The 16,728-nt window shown below is 43.5% G+C and overlaps 2 non-coding genes across 2 annotated transcripts; both read right to left on the bottom strand.

The window, feature by feature from the left end:
- Positions 1–3,112: 3,112 nt before the first annotated feature.
- On the bottom strand, positions 3,113–3,185 carry trnav-cac (transfer RNA valine (anticodon CAC)). The gene has a single exon. It is a non-coding gene; the product is annotated as a tRNA-Val (tRNA).
- Positions 3,186–5,340: 2,155 nt separating this feature from the next.
- Positions 5,341–5,413, bottom strand: trnav-aac (transfer RNA valine (anticodon AAC)). The gene has a single exon. It is a non-coding gene; the product is annotated as a tRNA-Val (tRNA).
- Positions 5,414–16,728: the final 11,315 nt, after the last annotated feature.

Raw genomic sequence — 16,728 nt, 5'->3', positions numbered from 1 at the left:
ACCCCCAGAAGGCTGTGGCCTGAGTAGATGTTGGGGGGTCTCCAAGACCACCGTGGGGGATCCTCTCGGTGATCTCACCGGGGAAGATGTTTGATCCCACTTAGACGGGGTAATTGTCCTCAATAGCTCATCCACAGAATGACTATCCCAAGAGTCTTGGGAAGAATAAAAATATACATTACATTTACATCTTTAAACGGCGACAGAAATCAAACTTAAAACAACATGTCCAGGACATTCAAAACCTTTAGCTTTTTTAGACCTTTGAAAATAGCCTTAGACATTCACTACAACGCCTTATTATTTACAGACAATATATTTATTAGGACTTGATAATAAATGTAAAACAGAGAAGCCGCTGTAAATAAACTGTTTTATTAAATGTTTCTTTAAAAACTGTAATATTGTTAATAAAACACACACACACACAACAACATTTCATTTTTAAACGAACCTTCCAAGTGTAAACGCTTCCTGATCCCGGGACTTCCTGTTTCACAAACGTTTTCACGATCTGTTTAAATATTAAATACAATGAACACCTTCAAGCCTTTTCCTACAACCACTTTAAAACAGAAGTATAATAGCGGGAGATAAGCCAAACAACTTACTAAACCCTTTCGGACGGCTTTACTTCCTAACCAGACGGTATGGCAATCGGTCATTTCTAAACACGTTCCCCAGAAACAAGCCTAGACCTGTCCGGACTTCTAAAGATCTTTCCCAGAACCCCCCGCCCTACAGGAAACGGTCACCCATCGCTTAAATATTAGCCCTCAACGGGCAAACAAAGCCCTTTTAAAAACATTAAAGTTTGAAAGATCTTACTTACCTCCACAGAATAATCATTTCTTATGTTTTTCGGCTGGTTTAGCTTTTTGCACTGCTGTGAAGGTAAGAGACATGTTTAACCTTTAACCACACCGCTTTATAAAAAGCTTTAACCTCTTACAGGCTGCAGACATATACTCACAGCTATCAGATACCGGGGCTGAGGGCCATTGAGATTCTTGAAAGGTTACGGTTCTCGAAGGTAAAACGAAACAAGCCCTCGATGTGGAAGGCCTTTCGTTGTCTCGAACCACGTTTCTTAATACTGTTAGACAGGATAATTTTTTTTAAATTAACAAAACTGGACTCAAACATCTTACAGAAACGTTATACAAACAAACAGGGGTTTAGTTCTTACCCGGTCGGCAGACAGCCTGTCTAGGGACAACCACTTCTCTTGGTCGAGACATTAATCATAGGCCTTTCGATAGTTTCTGTGTAATTAAAGAGACCGGCATTAATATATATTAAAACGTTTTCATAACTCTAATGAGCCGCTTCAAAACCACACACACCCATACATAAGAACCCATGAGCGCAAACACAAAAATCTTACCGTCGTTGTTCCAGATGATCTCCTCAGCGTTGGGAATTAACTCCTGTTGACTGGCTGAAAAATAATTTCACAGAACTTAAAACAGATGTTATAGCCTTATTTACAATACATGCACACAACACGCTCTGAGTCAATGAAAATAATCTGAAGACTTGCCTAAAAACTCGTTTAAATCGAAGTCGCTGATGTTGTTTCCGGACATTGTTGATCTTTAGTCTTAAATCGAAAGGTCAGTATGAGTCTGTCGAGCTGAAGACCAGACCTTCATACTTATACTGATGGCCACATGCCGGATCTGCTTGTAAGGCATTGTTCTGGTCTGGCCTTTGTGCATCAAGACCTATAGTCAACAAACCACTAAGAATATTGCAGGCCTTTATAAGCGCTAAAAAACAACCTGAGCCAAGAAACTAACTATAAAGATCTAAAATAACTAGCGCTTTTACAGTGATTTTTTTTTTTTTTTTAATAGCGATGCTTTGTTTGGTATTAAACAAGTCACAAACTACTCAGAACAGCGTTTATCCCCGCAAAAGAGATATTTGGGTTTATTTTACAAAGCTTATAAATTATATAGGTTAAAAGTATTCTGAATGTTTTGATACCACATGCCATACGTACTGTTGTCTGAGCCCACCCCCGCCACCCATGGTGTGAGTGATTTAGCCTTGAGTGTTGTGATCTATTTAGCATTGAGTGATCAGTTGTTTTTATTTTTTAAACGATTCCTTATCATCAGGGATTGAGACTGCTAAAATACCTTAAAAGCATATCCTTATCTTAAGTCTAACTCTTATGAGCTTTAAGACCCTAGAATGTATTTAAGTAAAACGACTGAACACATTATGTGAGAGATAAAATATAACCACAGCTTTTTTTTTTTTTTTTTACAAAAACAATTAACCTATACACACAAACACCCACACACACACCCTCTTTTTTAATTTTATTTTTAATTAAATTTGAGGGGAGAGACAGAGCCAGATACAGTGTGGATAACATAAGTACCCTATGCAAAACAGGCATTGTTAGGACCTGGGATCATAACAGACAACAGAACTTGTTGATCTTATAAAATGATTGGGCGAGAGAGAGAGAGAGACAGACAGAGACAGTGTGAATATGATAAACGCACTATTCAAAACTGGCATTGTTAAGACCTGGGACCATTACAGACAACAGAACTTGTTGATCTTATAACGGTTTAGATTTACTAAACCATTACATGTATATTTAAAAAAGACCCCCAACCACTACAGGAAGAGCCGACCCATTCACACTCTACAGTTGACCAACAAGAACAACAAGAACAACAGGTTATGGGCGGCCTTGTTGTTCAGGGTTTTATGGGTGTACACTTTCTGACGGATATGACGTAGGAATAATTAAGGAAATAACTCTACCTAAAATCACGCCCCCCAATTATGACGTAGGAATATTAATAAGCTTAGGGCATACGTCATAACAAAATAGGCCGCGCCCATAAAACCCTACTATCTACTCATAAGAGTAACAGCAATGTCGCCGATCCTGCTACGGTCGTATTGTAACAGCAACAACATGTATCGATTTTAAAACTGTCAGTTCCAGCGCCTCGCAAAGCTACCCTTCTGCGATCGTTTGTTCTCAAGGTCAGGATTTCTTGACACTCCGAGGAAGAGAAAACGATGGCCGGCCGCGTTACAGGGACAGATAACACGGCACTAGCACGCGTGCACCGCGGGTTGTTTCCGCCCGGTTTCGAACCAGGGACCTTTCGCGTGTGAGGCGAACGTGATAGCCACTACACTACGGAAACCGACCTGTCCTGGTGTTTCGAATGGCTCCCATCGAAGCCGGCTGGTAAAACGCGCACAGGCGTTTCCCGTGGGCCAGCCTGTGAGATAAAGGTTTCTATTTTCACTGACCTATTTTGCATTGCTCAAGGACACATCAGGACACTTTGGAAACTCTTTCAAAGGAAGAACGCCCTGAGCTATGACAAGACTTACACTTACCCCAACAAGGTGATGCTCAATGGCTTGTTCAAACAGCTGCTGCTCGTCTTGTGCCACCATCAGACAATCACAGAGCTATTGTGCCTTCTACACCTTACGGTAGCTTTACTTTAACAATAATAATGACGGCGACCACGACGACAAAAAGAAAAACAAGAACAACAACAACAACAACAAGAACAATAACATCATCATCAGATTTTAATTAAAAGTGGCTACACCAGCGTTTACAATTTCAACCTGTCGACGGACGGACGCTCTGAGTCCAACAATTTCGGGAACTCCAATGAAGGAAAGCCACCTACCGCCTCCGGGGAACCACGAGGGCAAGCAGGACGAAAAGGGCCGGCCCACAGCAGGCTCTTTCCGCCCGGTTTCAAACCGGGGACCTTTCGTGCGTTAGGCGAACGTGATAGCCACTACACTACGGAAACCAACCCGTCCTGGTGTTTCGAATAACTCCTATCGAAGCCGGCTGGTAAAACGCACACAGGCGTTTCCCGTGGGCCAGCCTGTGGGATAAAGGTTTCTATTTTCACTGACCTATTTTGCATTGCTCAAGGGCACATCAGGACACTTTGGAAACTCTTTCAAAGGAAGAACGCCCTGAGCAATGACAAGACTTACACTTACCCCAACAAGGTGATGCTCAATGGCTTGTTCAAACAGCTGCTGCTCGTCTTGTGCCACCATCAGACAATCACAGAGCTATTGTGCCTTCTGCACCTTACGGTAGCAACAAATCTAACTACTGCTTTACTTTAACATTAATAATGACGGCGACTACGACGACAACAAGAACAACAACAACAACAACAACATCAACAAGAACAACAACAACATCATCATCATCAGATTTTAATTAAAAGTGGCTACACCAGCGTTTACAATTTCAACCTGTCGACGGACGGACGCTCTGAGTGCACCGATTTCGGGATACTTCGGAAACTCTTTCAAAGGCAGGACGCCCTGCGATCAGACAGTGCCTGCACTTAGCCCAACAAGGTGATGCTGAATGGCTTGTTCAAACGGCTGGTGGTCTTCCGTCACCACCAGACTATCAGAGCTATTTTGCGCCTTCAACTACATAAGAGTAACAGCAATGTCACCGATCCTGCTACGGTCGTATTGCAACAGCAACGACATGTATCGATTTTAAAAGTGTCAGTTCCAGCGCCTCGCAAAGCTACCCTTCTGCGATCATTTGTTCTCAAGGTCAGGATTTCTTGCCACTCCGAGGAAGAGAAAACGACGGCCGGCCATGGGGCAGAGAGATGAGGACGCGTAACACGGCACTGGCACGCGTGCACCGCGGGTTGTTTCCGCCCAGTTTCGAACCAGGGACTTTTCGCGTGTGAGGCGAACATGATAGCCACTACACTACAGAAACCAACCTGTCCTGGGGTTTCGATTGGCTCCCATCGAAGCAGGCTGGTAAAACGCGCACAGGCGTTTCCCGTGGGCCTGCCTGTGAGATAAAGGTTTCTATTTTCACTGACCTATATTGCATTGCTCAAGGGCACATCAGGACACTTTGGAAACTCTTTTAAAGGAAGAATGCCCTGAGCTATGACAAGACTTACACTTACCCCAACAAGGTGATGCTCAATGGCTTGTTCAAACAGCTGCTGCTCGTCTTGTGCCACCATCAGACAATCACAGAGCTATTGTGCCTTCTACACCTTACGGTAGCAACAAATCTAACTACTGCTTTACTTTAACAATAATAATGACGGCGATCACGATGACAACAAGAACAACAACAACAACATCATCATCATCATCATCATCAGATTTTAATTAAAAGTGGCTACACCAGCGTTTACAATTTCAACCTGTCGACGGACGGACGCTCTGAGAGCACCGATTTCGGGCACTCCAATGAAGAAAAGCTACCCACCGCCTCCGGGGAACCACGAGGGCAAACAGGACGAAAAGGGCCGGCCCACAGCAGGCTGTTTCCGCCCGGTTTCGAACCGGGGACCTTTCGCGTGTTAGGCGAACGTGATAACCGCTACACTACGGAAACTGACACCGCCACGTCTTGCTTCAAACGGTTACCGTTGAAGCCTGCTGGTAAAACGGGCTCAGGCATTTCAGGTCGGCTAGACTGTGAGATGGCGTCTGAAGTGCCGCGAAAGGATGCCATTTTCACAGACCTGTTTGGCATTGCTAAAGGGCACATCAGGACACTTCGGAAACTCTTTCAAAGGCAGGACGCCCTGCGCTCTGACAGTGCCTGCACTTAGCCCAACAAGGTGATGCTGAATGGCTTGTTCAAACGGCTGGTGGTCTTCCGTCACCACCAGACTATCAGAGCTATACTGCGCCTTCAACTACATAAGAGTAGATAGTAGGGTTTTTTGGGCGCGGCCTATTTTGTTATGACGTATGCCCTAAGCTTATTAATATTCCTACGTCATAATTGGGGGGCGTGATTTTAGGTAGAGTTATTTCCTTAATTATTCCTACGTCATATCCGTCAGAAAGTGTACACCCATAAAACCCTGAACATCAAGGCCACCCATAAATACCCCCACCCCTCTGAAGGCAACGCCCCGAAACTCTCCTCTCTATTTAAGAACCCGCGCTGCTTTTAGGCAATACCTCTTTAATTCTCAGCATCAGAAACATCCCGCTTCTTCAACATGTCCAGCGACATCAACATGAAACCCCGCAAGAAACAATCCCGGGCAAGGGTTCCTGTACTCACCAATTTGAAGATTGAATGCTCCTGGGTGTTGTTCTGGGGGGCTCGACGGGGTTACCGCTTTAAAAGGGATCCCAGCTATGTTGGAGTGGAGCTTTTTGCTTTGGGAGAGAAGGAGGGTACGTTGGAACCTTTTGAGACGGTAATTGAATACTCTTATGAGGACTGGTTGAAGGTGATGGCCTGGAGAGATCTGGGGCTTGTGGATAAGACTCTAGAAGGCTTGCAAGAGGGTCCAAGAGAATGCGAAATGGAGTCTCCGACTCAGGGTTTTGAAAGGTGTGAATGGGAAAGCTTGCAGAACTACGGTAGAGTGGTGAAGAGTCTATCTCTAACTACAGATCGTAAGGTTTTGTTTAGCAGTACCCTGATTACAAACCCTATTGAAGGGGGTGTGGAGGATCCAGAAAAACAGGTTACTGAAATTATGTTTGACGCCGTGGACTGGCCGTTCTTGAAAGAGGTCATAAACTGTATAAATGATGGTTTTGACATCTTGACCAAATGTTCGCAACTGGATTTGGTTAGAAGGAGAATATGCTGGATTATGGATTATATATCCCCCTTGAATGACGACGACGATGATAAAACAGACGACGTGTGGGGTTTTGGAGGGGGGTCTGACGGCTCAGGGGCTACTCTCTTCTAAGAGGGCGGTGTGTCGTGACGTAGTGAAGAGATAGGATAAAAGGCGCAACAATTCAATCATGGTTGAAAATTAAAGAGAATGTCTTACCTGAAAGCTGCGGACGTCGACAGGCTCTACAGGCCTCTTCAAACCCGGGATCACCCCTGGTTCTATTCCCCAGATTTTGTATACACTCTGGAACCCTTTGACTGCGGTTACTCTCCAAGACCTCAGACCCTGGACTGCTTCTGCAACTGGTTCTGTCATCAACACTCTGCAGCTAACCTGAGAGCGCTATTACACCATGTGCTTGACAGAAAAGTAGCCAACGCGAGCCTTTTCTCTACAGATTTAACCATCGATGAGGATCAACTTTCAAACCTGGAAAAGTTAATGGCTGCTGTAACAAAGACCGGGGGGTACGAACACTGGGATGAAGCGCTCAAGGGGGCCAAGAATGATATTAGGCCATTTCATCAACATCTGTATGACCTTTTACTGAGCATGTTTAATACACCTCTGTTTACTTTTAAAATAGGTCATATTGTTGTTTTATTTACATATGTAACTGAGGTGTGTGCCTACAAGATAAAGAAACAGGTATATTTGTTGATATAGATCAAGTAACCAATCATCTGATTTCTTTTTGTCTGGACCGTAGAAAAAATTGTTGTGTATGTTATACTTTTCTCAAATGTCTAAAAAGGGGTATCTGCTCTCCTGAAGTTGAATAAAAAACCTTGTATAAAAACTTTGCGCATAGTGTGGGTCTGTGTGGTTATTTGACAGAATGACTCGGCAAGCTCCCCAAATGCAGGAACTATACTACAACCCAGCCAAGATTGGGGGTTTGGCGGGTAAGAAGGGTTTTCAAAGAGGACTCGCTGAGGCCGGAGTGAAGGTTAATGATGTGGTTGTTTCAGAATGGTTACGGGAACAAGACGCCTATACCTTACATAAACCTCTCAGGATTAACTTTAAAAGAAACCGCGTATATGCAACTGACATAGACTCACAATGGCAAATGGATCTAGTCGATATGTCAAATTTATCAAAACATAACAATGGTCACAAATTTATGTTGATGTGTATCGATGTGTTATCAAAATATGCCTGGGCTCGCATTCTACATAATAAAACAGGTCGGGCGGTGACAAGGGCCTTTGAGGATATATTGTCCCAGGGTCGATGTCCTAAAAAACTGCAGACTGATAAAGGAAAAGAGTTTCTCAACAGAGAATTTCAGAATCTACTGAAGAGACACAAAATACATCATTTCACCACCGGTAATGAGCTTAAGGCATCGGTAGTGGAGAGGTTTAACCGCACCATAAAGACCAAAATGTGCAGATATTTTACAGCGGTCAACACGTTCAAGTATTTTGATAAAGTTCAGGATTTTATCGATACTTACAACCAAGGGTATCACACCAGTATTAAAATGAAGCCTATAGATGTGGATCAAAGTAATTCTTTTAAGGTCTATAAAAAATTATACGGACCATTTATTAAGAAGGGAAAAACTACTTATAAGTTCAACATCTGTGATGTGGTTCGCGTTTCAAAGCTAAGGAGTACTTTTACAGTTACCAAACAGTTGGCTAGAGACCCCCCCGTGTACCGGTTAAAAGACTATGACGGGGAGAATATAGAAGGAACGTTTTACGAAGCCGAGTTACAAAAAATTATTGTGGGTAAAGACAGTGTATACAGAGTTGAAAAGATATTAGCTGAAAAAACCCAGAACCGGAAAAAATATGTGTTGATGAAATGGCTTGGATGGCCTGAAAAGTTCAATAGTTGGGTCCCGGAACAACAGGTTTGCGATATTCAATCCTTATAACAACATGCCCGCGGGTGTGTTGGGGGCATTACTTTCGATACTCAAGATCGAATCAGGAGGCTTCTACGTGACTCTACCCAGTAACGCCTCTCTCGATATATACCCTAAAAATGAAATATTTGGAATTTGGAAAATCTATAGATCTAAGGGGGTTGTGGGAAGTGGGGTTGGCGGAAATACAGTATCCTTACACTTGGGCTGTTTTACAAGATAAGGATGCCACTTTCGCCATTTTTGATGATGTTAAAAAGAGTCAATGGACATTCACGATACAAGGAGGTTATTATGACAATGTGGATAAAATATTAGATGAGATGCATAAACAGTTCTCAGAAGGCACCCCCAACATCAAGCTATATTACAACCCTATTAAAAACAGAGTGTACAAGGTGTCAAAACCAGGTATTAGCATTCAAACCAGCGGCCAACTGGGGCGTATATTAGGGTTCTATTCTGACACAGAGAGCAAGTTCTCAGAAGTGGTGGGGCTGCTTTTACACTCTTTATGTGTATACGGATATCATAACCCACCAGAGGGTCTGGGATAGTTATGTCCCCCTTTTGAGAAATGTACTTATTAAAGGTAAAAGCAATGACATGGTCACAATTACTTATGACAAACCACACTACGTACCAGTCTCAATGACCCACTTTGACAACATCACGATCGAAGTAAAATCGGATCAGAATATCAACGTACCCTTCCGCTTCGGTAAAGTTAATGTCAAACTACATTTTCGACCCCTGAAACAGTGTGTACATTATTAAAATGGCTACCTCGAGGGGTTATGTAGATCCTAGCGCCTATGTGGATTATTACAAGATGCAAGATGGAACGGCTTGCCCGGTTTTGTAGGAGCCCCCACAATGTATGGCGCCGGTCTAGGAGGACTCTTTCGTGGTCTCTTTAGAATGGCCGTACCCCTGCTTAAGAGAGGCTTTGCTATAGCCAGACCCCACTTGAAATCAGCGGCTAAAAATATTGTTAGTGACGTGTTCACCAATGTTATGAACCGGGCAGCTAGCCATGAGCATCAGGAGGGTTCGGGTCTCATGGTAATGGCGAGGAGGGGGGGTAAAAGAAGAAACAGCATGTGTCCACCAGGGCGACGAAGATCCGTGGCTAACAAAAAACGAAGAATCTCTCATTCTCCAACATATCGTGGAAACACTCGGAGAAGGAAGCAGCACAAGAAAAAACCTGCAAAAAGAAAGTCTCAAAGAAAGAAAAATAGAGCCTCAGGATACATCTTTTAAACATGTCTTTTTTCCACAGTCTATCGGAAGTATGCGTCAAATCAGAACTGGATCTGTTTACAGTTCCATACACTCAAACGAGTATAGATAAGATCATATATGTAGAGATTCCCCCTCTATCTGCAATTTCAGACACGGCCCCTCTGGAGTTTTTTATAGCTGGCAATGGCGAGGATTATATTGATTTGAATAACACATTTATTTTAATGAACTGTAAAGTGACTGATTAGGATGGCGATGCAATCGAGAAGACGGCCATCGCTGGGGTCATCAATTACCCGGTGGCCACCATGTTTTCACAGGTGGATGTGACCCTAAGAGATCGGCTCATTAGTCAAAGCAGCAATACTTACCCCTATAGAGCCATGATGGAGTGTAAACTTAATTATAGTGAGGAGACCCTAAGCAAACAGTTCAGCCCCGGCCTTTTCTTCAAAGACATCTCGGAAGCTATGGACGACAAGGATCCAGAGGGACTCAATAAGGGTTTGCAAAAAAGAACGGCCTCTTCAACAGAAGGGAGGACCTTTGAGCTAATGGGGCATATCCATGCAGACATATTTTTCCAAGAAAAACTCATGCTCAACGGGGTAGACATAAAAATTAAAATGATCCGTAGTAAAAGTGCTTTTTGTCTGATGACCCCTGATACGGAAAAATATAAACTGACCATATTATCGGCCTCGCTGTTTGTGAAAAAAGTGTCCGTCTCCCCGGCAGTTAAACTAGGACACGCGCAGGCGTTAATGACGGCAAACGCCGAGTACCCGATCGAAAGAGTCTATATGAAAGTCCACAGTATCCCCGCAGGGACACGGGTGATGAACCAGGAAAATCTGTTTCTAGGACAGCTCCCAAAACAGGTTATTATAGGTCTTGTGGATAATGATGCATTTACCGGGGTTTACAACAAGAACCCCTTTAACTTTAAACATTATAACGTGGAATTTATAGTATTGTACGTCGATGGTGTGCAGGTTCCATCCAGACCTTTTCAACCTGACTTTGAAAACGGCAATGCGGTTCGTGAATATTACAGTCTAGTACTGGCTAAGGGTCGCCATCTCAAGGATCAAACTCTGCTGATCGATCGCCGGGAATACTGCAGCGGTTACACCCTGTACGGTTTCAACCTGGCCCCTGACGAAGAGTGTGGACAACATTTTTCACTGATGAAGACGGGCAATATGCGTTTGGAGATGCGTTTCAAGCAGCCTCTACCACGCACTGTAAATATGGTCGTGTATGCTGTGTTTGACAACATTATTGAGGTGCATCAGAGGAGAAACGTTCTGTATGATTATTATTAAAATGAACACCAGAGAGCTCAACCACATCATGAATGCCCTGGCCGGCTCACGGAAACTGTTTCAAGGAGTCTACGCCTGCGATCAGCTGCCTAAATTTAAGATCAAGAATTTACCTGCAATGTACATAATCAACACACACCCTAAAAATATGCCCGGAGAACATTGGCTGGTTATTTATCTAAGGGAGGACCAACGTGGTGAATTTTTTGATTCCTATGGAAACCCCCCAGATTTCAGACCTTTCCCTCGGAAGATCAATAACTTTCTGCTCAACAACTGTCAAGAAACCATTTACAGCTGTCGTCAAGTACAAAGTCTTCAGACCTTCACTTGTGGTCAACACTGTGTGTTTTTCTTATATAATAGATCTAAAGGAAGGTCATACCCCGATATTATGGCCTTGTACAGTGAGGATTTAGGCCAAAATGATAAAAAAGTGGCAGAGTTTGTCAGGACACTGTGGACCCCCCCTTATAACACAATGACTTACGACCCTAGCCAGACATGTATACAGATGGGGTGTTCTTGTGAGGATTTTAATAGATGTCATGCGTGTTAAGGTGAAAAAATAATGAAAACAGCCTTTGAATCATTAGTTTTGTTTTTATTCAACACAATTCTTATACAAAGCAGGGGTTATGTTATAAATAAATGTACAACATTTGAAAATAAAAAAAATAAAATAAAAAATTGTTTGTCGGGTCATTATTTACAGGGGAGACAAATAAAAACATGAGATTAATAAGCTTCCCAACGATGGATAGATCCTGAGGATGGTCGCTCAGCACGGTCAGAGTAATGAGATATCGGAGTCAGATCAGGCTCCACCTCTTTACACAGACGGATTTTTTGTCGCGTTTCCTGGTTAGGAACTGTGGATTGGGGCATGTTCAGACAGGCCATCGCCTGTAGGAAAGCATTCCAGCCTACAGGTCGGCGACTATCGGGTACCTTATTAGTGCTAGTGACACTCTTCAACAAATCAAACATGTGTGAACCTTTGATCAGTTGTCCTTTAAAAACAAATTCACCCTGTTCATTCCAAGCCGTTACCCGCGGTTTCTGAACCATTTTGTGCAGGATATATTCTGCATGTCTTTTGCTTCTGGCCGGCATGTTTCTCAAAACATCCGTTACAACATCTCCCTCTGAACTCTCTACAGGTTCGGTCACCGCAACATCTTTATCAACCGTTCCCCCCGCATCAGCCCCAGAACCATTTTCTTGAGAGGCCATGGTTAAAGTTAAAATGTTTTGATCTTTTTCACCCTGTCTAACCAGACGGAGGTAGCGCTGTAACGTGTTGGTATACAACTGGGCTTTGGAATACTGATTTAAATCGGCCCTGGCCTGTATAGCTTTCATTTCAGAGTCCAGGTTGTTTTCGGCCGTTTGTCTAATGGGCTCTGGCCCGACAACATTTTTTCTCAGTTTCTCAAGCTGCTCCTGAGGGATCAAAAACATTTTCTGAGCATATTCCATTATTAACCCACTCTGGAAGCTAGAAGACTGGTTAGGAAAGGCACGGCTATGCTCAACAGCGGTCCTATAAAACCCCCGGTTTGATTAATCTTCTTTCTTTTTCTTTTAATAGAATACTTCTTATTAGCGATGATCTTGATAACCGCTTTTTGTTTTTTGAGTTTAGAATGTTGAGAAGGGGTTAGGGGTATATTACCGCGTAAGATGTTAAAAGCTATTTCACACAGGGTCTCGATCAAATCCGAGGGGGCCCCTGCCAGCACAGCTTTCCTATGGCGCGGGCTCCCCTCAAATAACATTTGCAAAAGCGGCAGATTTCTTTTAATCCGAACAGACATTCTTATTTATTTCCTTTTCTTTAGCACATACACTGCCGGCCAATCGGGCGGGCACAAACCTGTTCTGAGGCGAAAGTCTTCTGGGGTTTGTGCTTTTAAGTCCGCAATCAAGTACCCGTAGGGTTTTTTGGTGGCATCCTCAAATGCCTCCAAAAAGAACTTGGTCTGGTTAGGGTACATTTGACGAGCCAAGACGGTGACCTGTAGTTTATCTCTGGGGTATTTAAAAAGAATTATATAATTGGCATTTAAATTAATAGTGCGGCTTTTTTTACCTTGAAAAAATAGATTTTGAACTAAATAAATAATACTTAAATTCCTATGATGAGTGTACTTTGTGAAAGCTTTTTCCACTTCACTGTTGTCACCGGCCTGCTCCATCAGGTCATCAAGGATCACTAGATTAGTTTGACCGGGCGGGAACAAGTCATCGTCACACAACGAGGCGGGGAGACCTTGCACAAATTTCAGATTATTTTTTTTCGAAGCCAAATCATCGTAGAGAGGTTGCCAGCAAGAGTAACGCCACACTATGTTGTCAAGAGCTTGGGACACGGTTGCGTCCACATCTTCTATGATGTTCTTTATAAGATAGCTCTTCCCCGAATTGGAGGGACCGGCTATAATACAGGAGAAAGGGTGTTGAAGTCTGTTATCAAAACCACCGCTAATATCCATAAGGCAGAGTGGTATAATCAGTCTTCAAGACTCTTTTATTGTACACCACCCTGAACCGTTTGTTTAGTGATCTATTTTCCAACGTGTACCCCTTTTTATTGCGATAGATCTGATTTCCGGCTGTAATAATCTCACGAGGAGGCGCGTCTTTCTCGGTTACAAAACTTTCTACCAGGGTCGTCAGAGACTTGATGTTAATGAGCTTGTTGTTACAATGTTTCAGAGTGAAACCCTTAACTTTCATACAGGTCTTACCCGCAGCCGTTCTGTATGCGTAAGTCTTAGGACCCCCTGAAACAAACTCCACTATGTGGTCCTGAGGATCTAGTTCGCTCGTTAACTCCCCAAGGTAGTCCCCGAGGGGAGGGACCCAATCCCCTGGCCTGGTGACAAAGATTACAGAGTCAGTATCATGATAGAGCGTGCGTTCCTGCAACTGATCCATTAAGTTGTACAGTTCAAGCCGGGCGTAAGCCGTGGTAAAAACCGCTATGAAAACATTAACGTTCCCCTGTTTGGTGGGGAAATCTTTAGGGGCCCTCCACTGGACCTGTGCCACGTGGTCATTTAAGAATTGAAAGTGTGATACTGCATGTTGTTTGGAAAACATAAATTCTATAAACTGTTCAGGGGTTTTAATCAAGGTTGTGTTTAGACGGTAATTTCTTTCCCCAAACTTACCCCACAGATTGTTTAAAATCAGTTTGGACATTTGTCTCTTGGCGGGGTTTACAGTTATGTTCCCCGGCTCTAGACGGATCCCTTCCTTTTCAAAATATTGCTGAACGTATCGCTCTTTGGCCGCGGAGTCAACACACCATGAGGGATAGCCCGATGCCTCCTGTTTCCCTTTCAGATGGGTCATAATGTAATCAGCAAAAAGAGTATCAGGTTTTTCAGAAAAATGCCAAACCTCATACACCTTACCGACTCTGTAACCTTTCTCCACCGCCTTGTCAAGCTCAATGCTACACCAGACACCCGTCAGCGCTCTCTCTTCATCACTGTGCAGACAAGAGGTAGTTTGATTTTCAGTTTCCACACACGTTCTACACAGAGGGAACATCAATTTTCCCGAACACCTGTAAGGCAACACGGGTAAGAACAGCTCGCGAGGAGGGTACATGGTGACTTTGATCAAACCAAAGTAATGTCTGATTTCGAGAAAGTCACGATAAACAATGGTTGGACGCCCCACCGGGTACATTTTGGTCTTGTTGACATAAGGGTACAGACTGGTGAAATCATAGTAATCTACTCTCTCACCCTCCTTTACCTCATAATGTAAACAGAGGGCGTTGGTACGACCCCCAAATAACGCATCCCGGGGCTCTAGACGTTCAGGAAAGTCCAAGGTTTCCATAAACCGTTGTACCCCCGCATCCTGTTGCTTCAGGGTCGTCCACTCGTGTTCCCAAATCACCAGCACGTTCAAACCATAGGTGTTTTTTAAAGTTTCAATTCGTTCCTGGAAATCATAGTACATATCACCGCAGAGTTCTTGTGTTACGGGGTTAAAGGTGTTTGGGTCGAAGCACTGAGGACAGCCATGGTAAATACAACCAGCAAACTCATAAGCGGTACGCCGCCCGGACACGTTGCTAAAACCGTCTAAGTAGTAAGGCCCCATTTTGACTTCCCCTTGATTTAAAGCATGTCTGATGAAGATGTTATCCCGGGCACTCAGGTATTCCAGCCACTGTATGGAGACAGTCGAAAAGTTCTTTTGTCTAGCACGATAGTTGTCAGAAGTGGTGACCGCTATAGTGTTTTTCTGCAAGAAATTGGACCGATACATTTTCATGCAGAGAGACGCTATGGTCACACTTTGCAAAGGGTCGAGACCCGATGTGTTGATAACCTCGGCGCAGAAACGCACACAGGCTTCTTTAAGGATCACCACATCATTTTTACAATAAGCGGCCATCTCTTCTCGGAAATCAAAAACACCTCCCTTAACCGTATTGTACCATTTAAAGAATTCCTCCCTCTCATGAGACATCATAGTATCAACCCCATAATAAGAGGCGGGCGGGTAGGACCCTCGATAATTTTGAGTGTCCTTAGTATTAAAAAAATGGCAGAACCAACCTTTCTTCTGAGCCTCAAAACCCAGAGCCTTAGGCAAAGCGCTCAATTTCATGGGGAGGAAATTTAACGAGTCTATGTAACGTTAGTTGAAAGCTTCGTCGGTGAAACACATGATCTTGCTACCCTGAGCTATTATTTTTGGGGTCACCCCATTTTCCACCAGATACTTCATCAAAATGTAAGAATCATAACCCTTAGCATTGTGGGCAATAAATGTGTAATTGAGGTATTTTGGACCGCGATACCGCGTAATGATTTCCCTGACACAACTCTCACCGCTAGCTGGCCACTCACGATCCAACATGTCAATACAGTGTATATAATTAGCAACGTGGACCCCGTTTTCTTGCCGGCATTCAAAAGCAAAAAAGACATACCGGTTGTGCGGCGGCTCCTTTTTAACCGGCTGAATAAAGCACTGGTGTTCGGACCCCGGGGTTAAATCAGCATTACAGATCCTGCATCTCGGCTCCAGACATTTGTGTGGTTTAACCTCATGAAAACGGTACTGGAGGCAACACTGCGGGCAATATTTAGTTTGATCACAATAACTCAGTTTTTTAACCCCCTCAGCAGCGGCCCTCTGTACCTTATGCTCGGAAAAACAGAACGCAGAGAGACAAATCCTTAAGCAATCTTTTCATCGGATGGTAGGGGCCAAACCCTTACAACATTGGGGATTGAATCAGACGTTACAGTAACCGTCACAGCGGTGCTTAAGCTTATCATTGAAGGCCTTATAACAACAATGACAAACATACGAACAACCCAAAAAAGCCGTCAAACTCTTTATTCCAAAGTAATGACTATCACTTAGGAAGAGAAACAGTGTCTGTGTATGGGTTTCAGGATGTGTCTGAAATTTCACAAATACTTCCTTTACCTCACAATGGTACCACACAACAATTTTTAAAGACAACAACTCCTCAAACTTGGTGATGTCTGAAAAGGCAACCATCTGTTGAGAGTTTAAGCCGGCCCTCTGATGAAGCATTAAAGCCTCTTGC

Source organism: Amia ocellicauda, assembly GCF_036373705.1.
Source record: "Amia ocellicauda isolate fAmiCal2 chromosome 11 unlocalized genomic scaffold, fAmiCal2.hap1 SUPER_11_unloc_4, whole genome shotgun sequence".
NCBI classification, from domain to species: Eukaryota; Metazoa; Chordata; class Actinopteri; order Amiiformes; family Amiidae; genus Amia; species Amia ocellicauda.
This window is presented reverse-complemented; position numbering and strand designations above follow the sequence as displayed.